The following is an 18,768-nucleotide window of genomic DNA, read 5'->3' on the forward strand; positions in this document are numbered from 1 at the left end:
CTCTAATATCCATAGGTTAAAATTGGAAGTTTTATATGAATTCTATTTTGTTTTATTGGCTTGTTCTCAAACTACTTTAAGTTCACTTATATGAAATCTTCAAAGTTGGATAATATGATCTAATTATCTGTATCATCGCTGACTGTGTTGAACCAGAGACAAATTATTTTTTTTACCTCACATAACTCCAAGTTCTAATTAAAATTAGGCCACGCTAATAAGATATCATAGTCACAATAGTTCACATTCTTACAATTGTATTTTTAAAACTCAGGTAGAGTAAAAATGCTGTTTCAGTGAGAGGAATCTCATTAACTTTTAATGAAATAGTAGGTCAGATTTTTAGTATTATATAGGTGAATAATATAACCTTGGAAATACTGAAATGATTTAAATAGTTCATAGCTATTAATTATCATCCTGCAGATTTTTAAAGGATTTCATGAGAAAACACATTTTTAATAATAGGCTTATTCATTAAATAGTATTTGCATGATTAAATAGATAAATTACAATAAATGGAGAGGATGGCATTCTCATGAAAAAAAGCAAGCTAACTATAAGACACTATTTCTGTGTTTGAAATTATAAATGTTCAAGTTCCTACCTTTGAGTGAATACATGATAGGTTCTTTTATAGTTCATTCATATACTAACCCACTTTCTCTCAGCCAGTCACTGTTTTAGGCTCTGGGCTATTGGGACACACCATTAACAAAATGGTAAAAAATTTGTTTTCCTACAGCTTATATTCTAGTAGGAGAGACAGATTATAAATAAATAAATACATAAATTACTAAAACTTCAAATAATGATAAGTACTGCAAAGACAAACAGAATAAGAGGACAGGAGTGATAAAAGAGAAGGACTATTGTAGGGAGAGCAGTCAATGAAGGCATTTCAATGGAGATGATGTACTGGCAGAAACCTTAAAGATACAACTTTGGAAACTATTTGAAGATCTGAGAAAAAAGCCTCTAGAAGAAAAAACTAGTACAAAATTCCCAGGTCAGGAATGAACCTGGTGCCTTTGAAAAGCATCATCATTAAGGTGATGAACCTCGTGTCCAAGGAAGGAAAAGCAGGAGACTGGGTCAGAGAAGAAGGCAGGAGTCAACTCAGGGAAGGCCATGTGCTGGGGAGTTTGGATTTCCTCCAAGTATGATAGCAAGAGCTGGTCAGTGACGAATAGTATTCTGATGTGGTTTATATATAGAGAGTTTAAAAATGAGCACTTAGTTTCTGCAGGGCAAGGACTGAAGAAGCAAAACAAGGTTGTTGCTGGACTATAGGAAAATGATGAAATGGCAATAATTATGGTACTTAGGGTACTAACAGTCTAGGGTAAGATATAGTACATTATTGTACTGCTCAGAAATCCCAGTGTGTGCTTCCCTATCACAGGGAGGGAGATAAATTTGTTTGATGATGCCGGTTATGTCCAAAGAAACTGACTTAAATGATATGAATGGAAAGAAACAATCATATTTCAAGGTTAATCACTGGCCTACTTTCAGACAGTTAGAAAACTCAGTTATTTGAGCATAATCTTTACATCAGGTACGAAGAAGGAAAAAAATGTTCAAGAAGGAATATTTTGAACGGTGGTCATTTATTTATGTTGCGTGAGGAAAAGTAGATACACTATATAAATAGATAAGCAGAGATTAAGCTCCTAGATACCTCATTAAAAAAGGAAAAAGAAGAAAGAGAAGCTTGCAATCACTGCCCTAGACTATGTATTTATGATCTCCTAAACAGCATCTATGTGAAATAATAATGGCATCAAAGTGATGGCTACATTTTTGAATATCGGTGCTTAGACCTTCTGTTAGGTGATTTGCTTTACCTCAATTACACCTCTCCTCACTCTGTGATGTGGATGTTATTATTACCCACGTTTCTAAAGTGGAGGACATTCAAGCGCAGAATGTTTAAGCAAGCTGCCTACGCAGAGTCATAGAGCCAGTAACTGGTAAAGTTGGGGATCAAGGCTAGATGTGTTTGCTCTTTGCCACCGTGTTCTACTATCGGTTAATTTAGCAAACCTACTTTCTCTTGAAAAGGTAGAAATAACCAGCTGAAATGAAGACTTTGCCTGTTCCACCGGTTCCTTTCAAATACAGACACAGTGCCTGTGTGGTAGTGGTATGCAGCAGGGAGACAGCTTCCAGAACAAATACATCCCGCTGCAGGACGTGTACTGACCATTTTCAAGTCAGTGAGTCAATACAACCACCAAGGACGTAAATACACCGAGTGACAGCATAATTAATCCTTTGTACACAATCAATGAGGAATAGTAATGTTTCTTAGGAAATGGAATATAGTAGAATGAGTTTGAATTTACTCTGAGCACAGATGTCGAGTCGCCATTCAATGAATCCTCCCTGGAGGAGACTGTAACAAATACACAAAACCTCTCAAGGACAGCCAGGGTTGTAAATTGTGGGCTATAAAAAAAATAATATAAATATTGTGTCAACATTTATAATTTATTTGCTGGACTCACAGGTGAGAAATAGGGGTTAGCTGGCAGGTCTAATTTGAACTAGTGTTGGCAAACCCACGCTGCACACTAAATCATTGCTTTCTGTGTTTCCTTAACTTAAAAATATATAATAAAGCTCAAACAAAGCTACTTCCTTTGGACAAATGAAGCTGTGGACACAGATTTTCACAATGTTACATTATAAAGTTACGGGAGTGCTAGTACATTGACAGTTTTCTTCACTTGGAGTAGGAACTTTATGTAGTTAGGACATTAGGTGAAGGCATAAAAGCAAGAGAATTATTTTGCAACATACAAAAAATTGCATTGTTTGGTTTAATTTGGCTGAAACTTAACAGTAGAAACTCAAAATCATTAATTGACGAAGAACATTATGGTGACAGGAAGGGTTCATTAAAAGAACACAGAAGTGGGGGGTGCCTGGATGGCTCAGTGGGTTAAAGCCTCTGCCTTCGGCTCAGGTCATGATTTCAGGGTCCTGGGATCGAGCCGCACATCGGGCTCTCTGCTCAGTGGGGAGCCTGCTTCCTCCTCTCTCTCTGCCTGCCTCTCTGCCCTACTTCTGATCTCTGTCTGCCAAATAAATAAATAAAATCTTAAAAAAAAAAGAACACAGAAGTGAATAATTCAGCAAGTTTTTATTCAATAAATGGAATAGTTGATATTTAGAAAAAAAAGAAAAAAATGAACATAGATCTCAAAAGATCTTTCAGTTGATTTCAGCTATGTCTTAAACTAATAATCTTAGGCAAGTCACAGAGTCCCCAAGAGCCTATAGTTAGGTGAAGCAGTGCTTGCTACTTCAGACGCATGAATAAAAAGTGAGCTATGTCTAAGAGAAGGGCAGTATTGCTTTGTGTTCAATGGTGCCCTCCAGTTCCCAGCAGGGCAACACTGGTAAGCTTTTCAGTCTCTATGTACCTGGTTTTCCCCACCTTGTCAATGAGGGTGATAATTGCTTTTGAGAGTTTTTTTAAGGATTAATGAAAATACTGTGATGCATGTTAATTACTGGATGCTGTGCCTTAGAAAAAACAATAGTTTAATCATTATTAGCCTTATATAGTCTCTGTAGATCATAAAAGGTAATTCACCTTCAGTAAACATTTATTAGACAAAGGAATAAGTATGGTCAGAAATTCCACTGGATCTTTACTGGTTTTCTGTTTAGAACTAGTTTGCTATAGTTTGTAAGTTTGTACAAACTGATGATATGATGAGTAAGGCACAAAAAGACAAATCTGCTATTTATATCTGATGATAGATTAGCTTATCAAATGCACAAGCTTTCATGAAATGGGACGTATGGGATAACACCAGACTCCATAAGCAAAAAGACAGGGCCCTGGAGGGATGAGGGCTATTTGCAGACCTCCCAGAGTTAATAGATGATGAGATGAACGGATGTGCTAGTGACTAGAGAGGAAGATGGGGACAGCAGAAGAGGTAAGAAATGAAGTTTAACTCGCATCTAGAAGTAACAAAAGCTTCCTGGAACATGGTGTTAAATAAATCAGAATTTATTCATGTATTCATTTTTTAATCTTTGGAGGAAGAGTTCAGTAAGTTTGAACGTAAACTAAAAAGTCACCAACAATATGATCTCCCTGATATGAAGATGTGGAGATGCAACATGGGGGGTTAAAGGGGTTAGAGAAGAATAAATGAAACAAGATGGGATTGGGAGGGAGACAAACTCTAAGTGACTCTTAATCTCACAAAACAAACTGAGGGTTGCTGGGGAGGGGGGGTCAGGAGAGGGGCATGGGGTTATGGATATTGGGGAGGGTATGTGCTATGGTGAGTGCTGTGAAGTGTGTAAACCTGGCGATTCACAGACCTGTACCCCTGGGGATAAAAATACATTATATGTTTATAAAAAAATTAAAAATCAAAAATATTTTTAAGAAGTCACTAACAAAACATTCTTCCCTTTGACTATCAATAATCATGTGTTTACTGTTTCAGTCCTAGACCAATTTAATCTTTCATCTCATACAAAGCTCATGAAAGGCAAACCATCTTGTCCTGATAAAATGATCACAGAGGGCCTTTTGGGGAATATTAATCTCACAGAGGTGAGTCAGGTGGTATGAAGAAAAGGGAAGGAAAAGGGAAGTCCCTCAACGAAACAACTTCGTTAGCCTAGTGGCTAAGTGGCAAAGGCCTTAGCAATGTGATAATCTGACTGGAAATAAAATGAAACATATGGTGTAGGGGGTGGGCTGGGGTAGCTAAATATTGCATGCATTTAGTAGTAACATGCTTCCTCCTTTTCCCTCATGATTAATTGAAAGGCATGTGATAACTTGAAGTATGGATGGTAAATTTCAGCCATCTCTGATGTGATATGTAGCTGTGTCATTACTGGTAGAGAGTGGTAACATTGCTGAATATCTAAAAGAAAATGCTTTAAGTTGAAAATCTAAACACTGTCTTATAGTTTTAATATACCAGAAGTCTTTCAATAATTAAATCACATCATATGCCTTCTTTCTGAGGGTAAAAAGTTGGTCCTGAGTATTCTCATAGCACAAATGGTAGTGTTAGGAAATTATTTCCAGGGGCACTGGGGTGGCTCAGGGGGTTAAGCCTCTGCCTTTGGCTCAGGTCATGATCTCATGGTCCTGGGATAGAGACCAGCATGGGGCTCTCTGCTCAGCAGGGAGTCTGCTTCCCGCTCCCTCTCTCCCACCTGACTCTCTGCCTACTTGTGATTTCTGTCAAATAAATAAATCAAATCTTTTACAAAGAAAAAAATTAGTTCCATAGAAATAATCTTTTTTTGGTCATATTTTGAAATAAGAATTAATCTCTAAAATAGTTAAGAGGCTACAAAAGACAGGGTCTTCCCTTTTTAAATGACTATAAAGATGTATATATTTCAGTTTGGGGACATATATTTTAGGCAACATGTATATTTATCTCAGATCCTCTCCACTTTTGGAGTCAAGAATCCTGCTGTCAAATTAACAAAAGAATGTTAGGGAAGGTTTGTCTGCATTTATCCAACTCTGTAATCTCCACTGTGGATATATTAGATTTGTTTGTATTTTTTAAAACTCATTACAACTTTTTGAAAACAGGAAATTGCTTCTACTATGAAAGATCAATGTGCTCTTGACTCCAGCATTTTCAACAATGGCTTATCTGTGCTGATGTGGTAATGGAGATCAGGCGGATATGAGAGTGAGTTTGGGTTCTCTAACAGGCTTTGAAAAAAAAAATCACTCAGCAGAAAAACCACAACAATTATGAATTCTCAAACTTAATGATGCTTATCCAATTAGACTGTTCAACTGCCCAAAGAAGCAAACTCTCAGGTTCGTACCTAATTTGTTGTAAAATTATTTTTTTGAGGCAGGAGGGGGATAGGAAGGGGGTTTATGAGATCAAGATGAACAGATTTAATTTACAGAAATCTGTATTATATTATGCCCTATAATTAGAAATGCAAAAATGTCTTCTAGATTTTTCCCAAAACATAAGCCAAACCACTTCAAAATGGAAATGATACCAGAAATGTAAACCTAGGGTTTTTTCATTTTGTTTCATCTTGGTCAGAAATAGCATGGGATGAATTAGGTATTCATTAACTTTTGCTTCTTATTAGAGTTGCTTAACCTGCTCACAAAATAAACACCATGATATAGCCAAGTTTGCTATAGATTTCTGTCTTCTGCTTAAACCATTCATTGTGACTTTTGATCTAAACCTACTGCCCAGATTACAATTCTTAAGGCTTTTTCTCCCTTTCTAAAAAATTTCATCCATTTCTAGGATTTAGTGCCACACTTTAAAGCTTGATTTCTAGCCCTCTATTGAATTCTACCTAGAAGTTCCATAGGGAACTCAAACTTCATATACTTAAAATTGGACAAAGTATTTACCTATTCCCTAATAAAAAATTCTCTTATTTTTCACCTTGATTTCTAGTGCAACTTATTATCAAGTCCAGATTTATTGGAGTCTTCCTCTCTAATTATTCACCTACAAATGAATTTTCTTCAGAAAATTTTCCCCAAGATGGGGCAACCCCCTTCCTATTTAGGTTCTCATTGACTTTCAGTAAAATCAGAGGAGTCCTCAATGTCTAATTGCTTCTTTCTGCTATCAATCCTCTACTTCCTTGACAAAGTGGTCTTGACACAATCCATAGGCTATCCCACCATTCACTCCCTGAAATTCTTTGATGATTCCCATTGCCCGTAGTATCAAGTATGGAGCCCTCGGCATGACTATGAGGCTCTTAATGAATTGGCAATAATATTAATTTGCCAAATCTCCCAGAGTTCCTTCCTTCTTCAGACCTACTTCTCATTTCACAAAAAATATTTTTGGTTTAGTTTTGTAAATAAGTTCTAGGTATATCACATTGAGATACTTATCACCTCACTATACTGAATCTAAATTCTAACTTTTTTTTCCTATCATACATGGTGCATTAAAGCAGCATTAACAAAATAATAAAGTAAAAGATTTGTACAAGTATCCCAAATTCCACTTTTTATTCTAACTTCTTCTTATTCTTAACTATGAACAAAAGCATTTTTTAAAGATAGTTGTAGCTACAAAATGGGTAAAACTTTGTAATTTTGTTCAGTTAATTTTTAATATATACATATTTTACTCTAGGGTTCCTTTTCTGCAGTTAACTTTCTGTTGAATTCTCTTTCATATCTTGAAGACCCAGTTCTCTTGCCTATCATTACCAATGTGAAGACTTCCTTGACTTTTGTGGGAATTATAATTAGAAATTTTAATATTACTTTCTTAGTAATTGATAGAAAAAGAGAAAAAATCAGTAAGTATATGAAAGACTTTAATATCACTATCAAGCACTTTGACCAACTGACATCTATGAAACATTTCATTCAACAAGAGCAGAAGACATACTTTTTTCAGATGTACACAGAATATTCATCAAGGTAGACTATATTCTAAGCCATAAAACAAGTCTTAATACATTTAAGAAAATTTAAATCATACAAAATATGTTCTCTGACTATATGGAATGAAATTAGAATTCAACAAAAATATTTTTGGAAAATCTCCAAAATATTAGGAAATTAATATTTTCAAGCAACTAAAATTAATAATTTTTAAGTAAATAATAGGTCAAGGCAGAAATTGAAAGGAAAATCAGAAAATATTTTTAAATGAACAAAAATTAAAATATAAAATATCAAAATGTGTAGAGTACAGTAAAAGCAGTGCACAGAGGGAAATGCTTAGCAGTAAACATTTATACAGACCTTCCTTGACTTACAATGAGATTACATCTTAATAAACCCAACCTAAATTGAAAATATCATTAAGTAAAAATACATTTAATACACCTAACCTACTGCACATCATAGCTTAGCCTAAGCTATCTTTAATGTGCTCAGAACATTTACACTAGCCCACAGCTGGACAAAATCATCTAACACAAAGTCTATTTTATAATAAAGTGTCAAATATCTCATGTAACTTATTGAATACTGTACTGATAGTGAAAAATAGAATGGTTGTATAGGAACAGAACAGTTATAGGTGTACCAGTTGTTCACCCTTGTCATCACGTGGGTGCCTAGAGGTGCAGCTTAATTCCATTGCCCAGCATCACCAGGGAGCACTGTACCACATATCACCATGCCAGGAAAAAAAAAAAATCAAAATTCAAGATCTGAAGTATGGTTTCTACTAAATGTGTCCTACTTTCACAATATCATGAAATAGAAAAATTGGACCTTAGGGACTGCCTGTGCTAGAACACATCAAAGGACTTAGTAAATTATTTAAGATTCCTGCTTTAAAAACTTAAAGGTAAACAAAAAGGTAAGTTAAACCTGGGCAAAACAGCAAATTAACCCCGTAAGCAGAAGGAAAAAATGTTAAGTGTAACAGCAGAAATCAATGAAATAGAAAAAGGTAATGACAAGAGAAAATTAATGAAACCAAAAGCTGGTTCATTAAAAAAAAAACAAACAAAAAAAAAAAACAAAATGGACAAATCAATTTCCTGACTGATATGAAAAAAAAAAGTGAAAAGATTTGAAAACACACAAATTACCAATATTGAGAACGAAAGAGAGACAAATCCCTCAGATATTGAAAAGACAGCCAGGGAGTATATGAACTTTATGCCAATGGATAAAACTTTAGATAAAATGGACAAATTCTTTGTGAGCACAAACTACAAAAGCTCACTCAAGAAAATGAATTTATAGTTAAAAACCTTCCCACAGGACTAGGAGTAATACCAATTTTCCACAAATTCTTTCAGAATCTGGAAGAGAAATTCACTTCTTGGTACTCTAACTATGCTCAATATGAAAAGAAAAACAGAAACTAGGAAGTTCTAAGGACAATTGTTTTGCTTTCATTTAAAACCTGGAGGCCAGCATTACTCTGATAACAAAACCCCAAGACATTACAAGAAGAGTAAATTACAAATATACCTCTTAAGCACAGATCTAAAAATATATAACAATATTTTAACAAATGTATATAGCAATATCAGAAATAGTAAGAAATCATAAACAAGTAAGATTTAATCCAGGAATGAACGCAATTCACTATATCAAAAAAAGAAGAAGAAGAAGAAGAAGACGACGACGAAGAAGAAGAAGAAGAAGAAGAAGAAGAAGAAGAAGAAGAAGAAGAAAATGCTTATCATCATTTCAACAGATGTGGGAAAAATACTTGTCAAAATTCCATATCCATTCATGATGAAAACCCTCAGTACACTAGAAGTAGAAGGGAATTTCCTCAACCAAATAAGGCCATCTAAAAACTAATAGCAGGATCTATACTAAGACCAGGAACAAGGCAAAAATTTACAGTCACCACTTCTATTCAAATCTGAAATGAAAATGTATATCCAACAATGGAGTAACTCTCAAGATAAAAAAAAAAAAAAGAACAAATTGCTAATGCATACAACATGAATAAACCTCAAAAGCATTAATTTTAAGAAGCCAAGAACACAAGCCCACATATATATGATTTACTTATACATGACATTATAGAAAAGCAAACTCTAAGACTTGAGAGCTAGAAAATAGGTAAGTGGATACTAAGGATAGAGAATTATGGGAGTTATTAATACAAACGGATACTAGGAAATTTTTTGTGATGATGAAAATATTCTATATCATGATTATGGTGGGAGTTATACTACTGTATATAGCTATTAAAACATATCAAACTGTACTATTAAAATTGGTGAAATTTTGCATATAAAATATTATTTCAAAGGTTAGAAATTTTCTGAGGAAAATTAATTGGATTTATGTACTAATTGGTCAATGGGTTATAGAAGTAATATTAAGGAAGTAATAAGTAGGAGGTATTTAGCTACTGATTTTGCTCCACTCACATTAGACAATTTAGGTCTAAAAATATTTGTATTCATGATGTAGATGAAAAGAAATGTCCTGGTTTTTTATTAGTGAAAGCATTTTTACTTTTAACATATTCATTTAATGAATATTATTTACTAAAATACTGTAGCTACCCAATTTACCAAGTAGCTCAGCTAAAAGAATTCCTGAACTGTATTATCATTCTATTATCTTCTATCATATAAACTTCAGCTGTGCAGATACATTATTTTCTGGTATGGATATATATGTAGTGCAAAAACAGTAACCTCTGAAAGAGACTGTGTTTCATTCTGTTTCTGATTAGGTACTAGGTACTCCCCAGACTGTGGTGAAATATTTTATTGGTAGTTACAACCAACGCAATAGATCCTAACTTCTCTTTCATGTGACCTTAAATATAAATGAAAAACAATATATTTATTTCAAGGTTGTGCTGAGAATAAGCAAGGCCAATTGAAATAGAGGCTTTAAGCCTCCACCAATTTATATTCTGAACTAAGCTAAAGAAAGAAAAGAATAAGAATTATCCTTTCTGGTGCTGAATTACATTTAATATCAGAGGCCATGATTGTAATTTAAAATTTATTTTGTGAGGAAAGAAAAAAAAAAGAATAGCATTCTAATATAAATAAAGGGCAATTTGTCACCAATAAATCCCATAACATAGTAAATCATGGACATATGGGGCTGCCTTTTCACAGGCACTAGTTAACATTTCATTTAAAGGTGAATCATTTCTTTTACTGAAAAGCATTCTGACTTGTTTTCCATGGTAGTAATATTGAAAAGAAAGGCATGTAACTTTTCCATATACTCTTCTAAAGATCATGGATCTTAGGGTAAAACTGTAAGAACTTACAGCTATAAACTTGAAATAATCCAACTCAGAATAAGGCATACTTTCAATGAAGGTCAAGTGAATGACACAGATATAGAGCTATAGAATTAACTTGAAGAGCAATTACTTGTAAACAAGCCAAAGTCTTGGCCCATTGGAATTTAGAAATATTTCTATATAATATACCACCATGTCTCGTTTATAGACATACATGGATAGGAAACTTTCCTTGTTTTTGCTCCCAGTGAAATTTGAATCTGAAAAATCCACAACTCAAGTGTTCCATTTCATTACTGTGTATTGATTGTTCATGTGTATCCCTCTAAGAAAGCAGAGAAACATGGCTATTATAAATCCTCTTATTTCAGACCCATACTCTAGTTTACAAGGCAAGAGTGGTAAAACAATTAAAATGACTGTGAAAAATCATCTTGAATTTTAATTTCTGTAATCAGGAAAGTAAATTTAAGGTAGTCAAGCAAGAAAGAAGAATAATTTCTCTGTCTGCAATCTCTTGTTTTTTGCATACCAAGCTCTCCCTAAAACACAAGCAATCATTTGATGGTGAATATTTAGATAAAATGAAGAAGGAAACATGTTTAGGATTTATTTGAGGATAAAGTCATCTTAACACAGGTCCCTTTATATAGAAATGAAAAAGCAAGCAATGGGAATAGTTACCAAGACTTTTAGAACATTGCGATTTACTTCCATGTCTTCTTTATCTAATTAGCCTTTTTTTTTCCTTAGGAAATGTGAGCCTTTCACTTCTTCCCTCTGATGCCAGGCAAAGTAAGTCACAAATTATGACACTTCATGCATCTTCTAAGCCTGTTTTCCTTGGAAATGGAAAATTGGAATACTGATTGCCTAACCCATTTCTAGGGACTCTGCTTTCCCCTTTCTCTAATTGGAAGCTCTGTTAGCTCCTGGTCAGTAATTTAACTTGTATAATTTAGCTTTGCACAATTAGGCTTCTCTCCATGGTTTTCCAAACTTAAATATATCATTTTATTAAGTATATGTAGCAATATCAAGCATTGTTGCATTAAAAACAAGTTTTGTCTTGATGTTTTTGTGTTCTTTTAACTCAAGAAGTTTTATATATTTTCCAAATAATGTAAAATAAGAAACATTATACATTTAAAACTGTTTGATGAAAAACACAATTTGCACCATCTTAGTTCAGCTGTATCAATTTATCCCTAAAATAAATTTTTGTGTTATTCTCCTTTCTAGTCTTGCTGCATCTGTTTTTTTCCCCAAAAACTTGTCTTTCATACCACCACTAGATTAATCTTCAAAAAGACTGTTTACTGCCTTCATGAATAATACATTACTTAGAAAGCATCACCAAGTTTCCCAGTAGTTCAAGGGCTAGTAAAATCTGGCTTCATATTTTCCTTTTCAAAATTTCTCCCCTCTTCTCTGCCCCTAGGAAAAGTCAGTTGTGATCCCCAAATTGTACCTTTGCAATTCTGACCATTGCCTGAGAAATGTTTAACTTGAAGTCTCAGCAGCAGAAAACATTCTTCTGTAACTTTTGTATCATCTCTGACCTCCACATTCCTGTAACATTGTCATTTACTTAGCATTTATTATTCACTATAGTAAATCTGAATTTAGATACCCAAATATATATTCAAGTACATATACAGATATAAAATCAGACATACATATACACACATGAACACACAAGGAACACATGTAAAATTATCGGTCCAGCACTCCATTTCCAGAAACCATGGTTCCTATCAACATTGTCACCATAAGAATGAGCATTTATACAGGTGACCCTTTTCACTGAACAGAGTTAGTCTAGAGCTCATATCAATGGAAGAAGAGGTAAATTCTGAGGCTCTTTCCTGGGAATTTTAAAACTTCTGAGAGCATTGAGTCAATCTTTTTCTACTAAGTAAATCTTTAAACTATAAACCCAAGACATCCTAGGCATATTTCATGATTAGGGTGTGTACTATGGATTACTCAATATTGTTTATCCATTTCAACCTCCTTCTGGAATGCCTTCTTATACTACCAAACATGATGGGCTAAAACTACTTTTGCAGATTTCCTTTCAGCTAAGGTTCTAGGTAAGCTTTGAACTTGGCTCATAAAGTATATTTGGATAAGACATAGTTTCAAAATCAAATTTCTGGGGGAAGAGTCATGATATGAGACATAGGTTTTATTAGCATGGAGTAGAGCAGAGGCAGAAGGTTCTACAATCAACAGCTGTACTGATGACCTCCAGTTTTGATGGGAACTTCTCAGTATGGACAGAGGCACAATGCCCTTCGTGGTTTAGTTCTGTAATGTGCCTTTGGAAGATGTTCCTGGAAATTCAGCCAAGGTTCCATTTTTTCAGCTTCCCTAAGAACCCATGCACTTTTAATAAATGTAACAAATATCTTTCTGTTGTTACTAGCTAGAAAGGTTTCATTTCTAACACTGCCCTCTGGACAAAGCTGGTTTGTATTGTCAGAGAACAACAGAGCTAAGAGGCCAAGAGGATACCGATGACATCTGGTTTCCTGGTTTGAGGTGTATTGGCAGTAAGCAGCACACCTGCATTTTCTCTTGGATTGGTTGTTCAACTTTTTCCTGGACTGGATCAACCAATAAATTATATTTGTTGCTTTTAAATTTTTTTATTTTTTATAAACATATATTTTTATCCCCAGGGGTACAGGTCTGTGAATCACCAGGTTTACACACTTCACAGCACTCACCAAATCACATACCCTCCCCAATGTCCATAATCCCACCCCCTTCTCCCAAACCCCCTCCCCCCGGCAACCCTCAGTTTGTTTTGTGAGATTAAGAGTCACTTATGGTTTGTCTCCCTCCCAATCCCATCTTGTTTCATTTATTCTTCTTCTACCCACTTAAGCCTCCATGTTGCATCACCACTTCCTCATATCAGGGAGATCATATGATAGTTGTCTTTCTCTGCTTGACTTATTTCGCTAAGCATGATACGCTCTAGTTCCATCCATGTTGTTGCAAATGGCAAGATTTCATTTCTTTTGATGGCTGCATAGTATTCCATTGTGTATATATACCACATCTTCTTGATCCATTCATCTGTTGATGGACATCTAGGTTCTTTCCATAGTTTGGCTATTGTGGACATTGCTGCTATAAACATTCGGGTGCACGTGCCCCTTTGGATCACTACATTTGTATCTTTAGGGTAAATACCCAATAGTGCAATTGCTGGGTCATAGGGCAGTTCTATTTTCAACATTTTGAGGAACCTCCATGCTGTTTTCCAGAGTGGCTGCACCAGCTTGCATTCCCACCAACAGTGTAGGAGGGTTCCCCTTTCTCCGCATCCTCGCCAGCATCTGTCATTTCCTGACTTGTTGATTTTAGCCATTCTGACTGGTGTGAGGTGATATCTCATTGTGGTTTTGATTTGTATTTCCCTGATGCCGAGTGATATGGAGCACTTTTTCATGTGTCTGTTGGCCATCTGGATGTCTTCTTTGCAGAAATGTCTGTTCATGTCTTCTGCCCATTTCTTGATTGGATTATTTGTTCTTTGGGTGTTGAGTTTGCTAAGTTCTTTATAGATTCTGGACACTAGTCCTTTATCTGATATGTCGTTTGCAAATATCTTCTCCCATTCTGTCAGTTGTCTTTTGATTTTGTTAACTGTTTCCTTTGCTGTGCAAAAGCTTTTGATCTTGATGAAATCCCAGTAGTTCATTTTTCCCTTGCTTCCCTTGCCTTTTGCGTTGTTCCTAGGAAGATGTTGCTGCGGCAGAGGTCGAAGAGGTTGCTGCCCGTGTTCTCCTCAAGGATTTTGATGGATTCCTTTCGTACATTGAGGTCCTTCATCCATTTTGAGTCTATTTTTGTGTGTGGTGTAAGGAAATGGTCCAATTTCATTTTTTTGCATGTGGCTGTCCAATTTTCCCAGCACCATTTATTGAAAAGGCTGTCTTTTTTCCATTGGACATTCTTTCCTGCTTTGTCGAAGATTAGTTGACCATAGATTTGAGGGTCTATTTCTGGGCTCTCTATTCTGTTCCATTGATCTATGTGTCTGTTTTTGTGCCAGTACCATGCTGTCTTGATGATGACAGCTTTGTAATAGAGCTTGAAGTCCGGAATTGTGATGCCACCAACGTTGGCTTTCTTTTTCAATATCCCTTTGGCTATTCGAGGTCTTTTCTGGTTCCATATAAATTTTAGAATTATTTGTTCCATTTCTTTGAAAAAGATGGATGGTACTTTGATAGGAATTGCATTAAATGTGTAGATTGCTTTAGGTAGCATAGACATTTTCACAATATTTATTCTTCCAATCCAGGAGCATGGAACATTTTTCCATTTCTTTGTGTCTTCCTCAATTTCTTTCATGAGTACTTTATAGTTTTCTGAGTATAGATTCTGTGTCTCTTTGGTTAGGTTTATTCCTAGGTATCTTATGGTTTTGGATGCAATTGTAAATGGGATTGACTCCTTAATATCTCTTTCTTCTGTCTTACTGTTGGTGTAGAGAAATGCAACTGATTTCTGTGCATTGATTTTATATCCTGACACTTTACTGAATTCCTGTATTTGTTGCTTTTAAATTAGTTTTTTTTGTTGTTGTTGTTCCTACTATTTTGACCATAAGAATAATAGCTAAAACAATGTATTTCACTAATCCCATCTAATTCTTTGTCAGAAAGGGACTATGTGTGCCTTAATTTCTAGTGTGCATATTTAACATATTTCATGATTAATTCATATTGACTAAAGTTCTAATTGCTGACAATTTTATAAAGGCCTAAGTCAAAATATTTTGTTTATTTCTTTTCTCAGTTGTACAGTTTTAAGGATATTATTGATTAACTGTGATTGGCCACAGTAAATATTTTATAGGACAAATCCTTTTAAAAGTTTAGAATTTTGAAGAAAATGTTGCTCAGTTTATGAACTTTAAGTCCATTTAGCCATACCAGGATAATCCTAGTAGTTACACTAATTATTCCATCAGTGGAAATGTCAACAATGAAAGTTAAGCATATTTTGCATGGCCCAGCAAAGATTCCATTTCTTTCATGAAGAAAATTAATCACCCAAAATTGAGAATAGGAGTTAAATATTTCCACAGAGAACTATAATACCTTAGAGGCCTATTAAATATTTGAAGAAAATTTAAATACTGATTTTTCCACTAACCTTTTTAGCAACCCCCTCTTTATATTTCCTTAGGGAACATACAAAAATTTCTCCAAGTGCAAGCACCTGATGGAAAGAAAGTTTCTGAAAGAGGCAAACTGTTTAACACATAAAGGAACCAGCTAAGACCTTAACCTCATTTAAATGAGCCTGGTCTTGCATGAGGCAGAAAAGGGTTTAATCAAAAAATAATAATCTGATAATGATCAAACGTCTTAACTCACAACCAAGCAATGAATCACTTCTATTGGCATGACAAGGAGGAGGTTTAGCAGCACTATTTAAATCAAACTCCATTTTTTAGGTGCTTATTTTCATCTTGGTCATGGGATTTAACCTTTAAATGCACATAAGTGAAAAGCATTTTTCCAGTTTAAATTTAGACATGGAAAAATCAAAGTGAATAAGAGACTGTTTATCTTTTCCAGCATGTGATGGTGGCATTTATAATTTCATATCACAATAGCTATCCCTCAGTTGGTAAATCTCTGCCTAGAATAAATCAAATTTGTCATGTCCATTTTGTATTTCGTTTGTCTTGTGCTGTTACTAATGTGCCAGGTTTGAAGTCTCAGTGACCCTATATCTGAGCTATGAATTCCTGTGAAAGACAGAAATATTACTCATCTTTTCATATTCTATTTCCTACTATTCTTTTTTTTTTTTTTTTTTTTTTTTTTTTTTTTTTTTTTACATTATGGAAACTTCATAATGTGAGTAACACCATCAAAAAGGTTTAGCGGTTTTGAATTAGGATCTATCTTATGTGTGAACAGAGAAGGGGCCATCTATCTGGGACAATTTGAGAAATGATATAAAAGATTCCTTCCCCATAAGCTTTCATAATATATCTCTCTCCCAGGCCTCATAAATTCTTACCAGCCATGATTTAATCTATGCTATTGTCTTCAAGTCCCTAGGAGTCTTCTTTTGAAAAACAAATACTCCCAGCAATTTTCAAAATAAGAAAAAACAAACAAAATCCTAAGCTATTAACACAATTATATAAGCTAATTAATTGGAGATGCTATCACATAGGTTTTCTTGCAAGGCTCCTAGGGAAGGATACAGAATAATTAGATTTTAACAGGAAAAAGAAAAGTTTAAGGCTACAGCAAGAAGCACTACTAGGTGCCTACTAAAGGCCAGTTTCAGCCTGGGGACCTTCATCGCAAGGACGAAGGAAGAATGAAAAGGACTAGAAAAACAGAGATAGAGTTCTTTCTCTCAAACATTCTTCTGTCAGTCCCACATGCTCTTCTACGTAAGCAACTTCTGGGAAAATTTTTACCATTGACTACTCTTTTTATGGATTCTTGGTCTGACAACCCTTTGAGGCTTTTTTTACTTGAGTGTGCTAATGTTTCAGGGTACATTTTAAATTCAAACTTTAGTATTTTTAAGTGGAAAATATTTAAGAGGAGTATAACTGGACAGAAAAGCTTATTTAACTGGGGTTGAAATATATATATGCATATATATGTATATATACAAACAAAATTATTGATAGAAATGGAAAAGATGGATATATATACTTGTATATATATTAAATATATTTATTCAACCCAAATATAATATATATACAATACATACATACTTGTGTAACATATATGTTATTTATTTTTATATACTTGTATAAAATATATAACATGTTACATGTTATTAAACCTATATATATTATATATAAGACATAAATACTTATATAACATATATAATAAATATATAAGCAGATATCCAAGTATATATGAAATATAACTCAATAAGTCTTTTAAAGAAAGGCTGTTAGGTTAATACCATTGTCCTGATCCAAAAATTATAAATAGACCATTGATACTGGTGAATGAAAATGAGCCATGGAATTCTATTATTCAGATTCACAATGGCCTTTCTAAACATTTCTTCCTTATAGACAAACAAATGAAGATAATACCATAGAATAAAAAGTATTCAAAATTTTAAAAAGTTTTACACTTAGTAACAGAAAAAAATTAAATTCGTTTTTAGGAAACTAGAAGTGTACCTAGAAATATCATATATATTTTCCCACAACTTTGTTATTTAAAATAAATATTTACAACTGTCATTAGTGATTATTTAAAATCCATACAGATCTAACCAAACCACAAAATAATTCTGGTGAGTCATCATACCAAAGAGGTATTGTTTGAGGCTTACTGAAATACACACATACAGTCCCTTTCCCATAGGAACTGGAAACAGATCTTGTGGGAAACATAACATAAGAAATAATTTTACATAATCAGTGGAGCTCTTGTTCAAAAGTGGATTTTATTTCCTCTCAAGTATATAGGGTCCTTCTGCTTGCTTTCTCAAGGGATGTGAAATCCATAAGTAGACTAAGATACCAGGAGGCAGAGCTACAATGCTCTTTGACAGGAATTTTGCTGCCATGTGGTCTAGCCTCTTCACCTCTACTCACATTCAGGGGACTGCTTTCTTAGAGTTGAGCTGGAAGTGGCTACACCAGAGATTCCTCAGCTTGTTTTTTATCTCAGTGGTCTCCTGACTAGGAGGAAAAACAGTAGTGCTACGATTTCTTTGTGAGAGCTGGTAACACTGCATCTCTTCTTCCTTGCTTAATTTACAATATTCCGGTGGTAAGGATTATACTTTAAAATGATGGTGGTGCATAAATGCATAGAAAAAGTGTTGCATTATTATGTATGTCCGTCCATTGTCATTAGTTTACTAAGTGTTGTTATGTATTCTCTCATGAGTCTTAAAAAATAATAAATAAATAAATAAATAAATAAATAAAAGGCCCCTGCCATAAGCTGCATCAGCTAAGAAACTTTAGTTTGCAAGTAACAAAAAATCCAACCCAAATGAGTTTAAGAAAAGAAACAGT

This window comes from Mustela putorius, unplaced genomic scaffold (genome assembly GCF_011764305.1).
Source record: "Mustela putorius furo isolate JIRA1106 unplaced genomic scaffold, ASM1176430v1.1 tig00000145_pilon_pilon_pilon, whole genome shotgun sequence".
NCBI classification, from domain to species: Eukaryota; Metazoa; Chordata; class Mammalia; order Carnivora; family Mustelidae; genus Mustela; species Mustela putorius.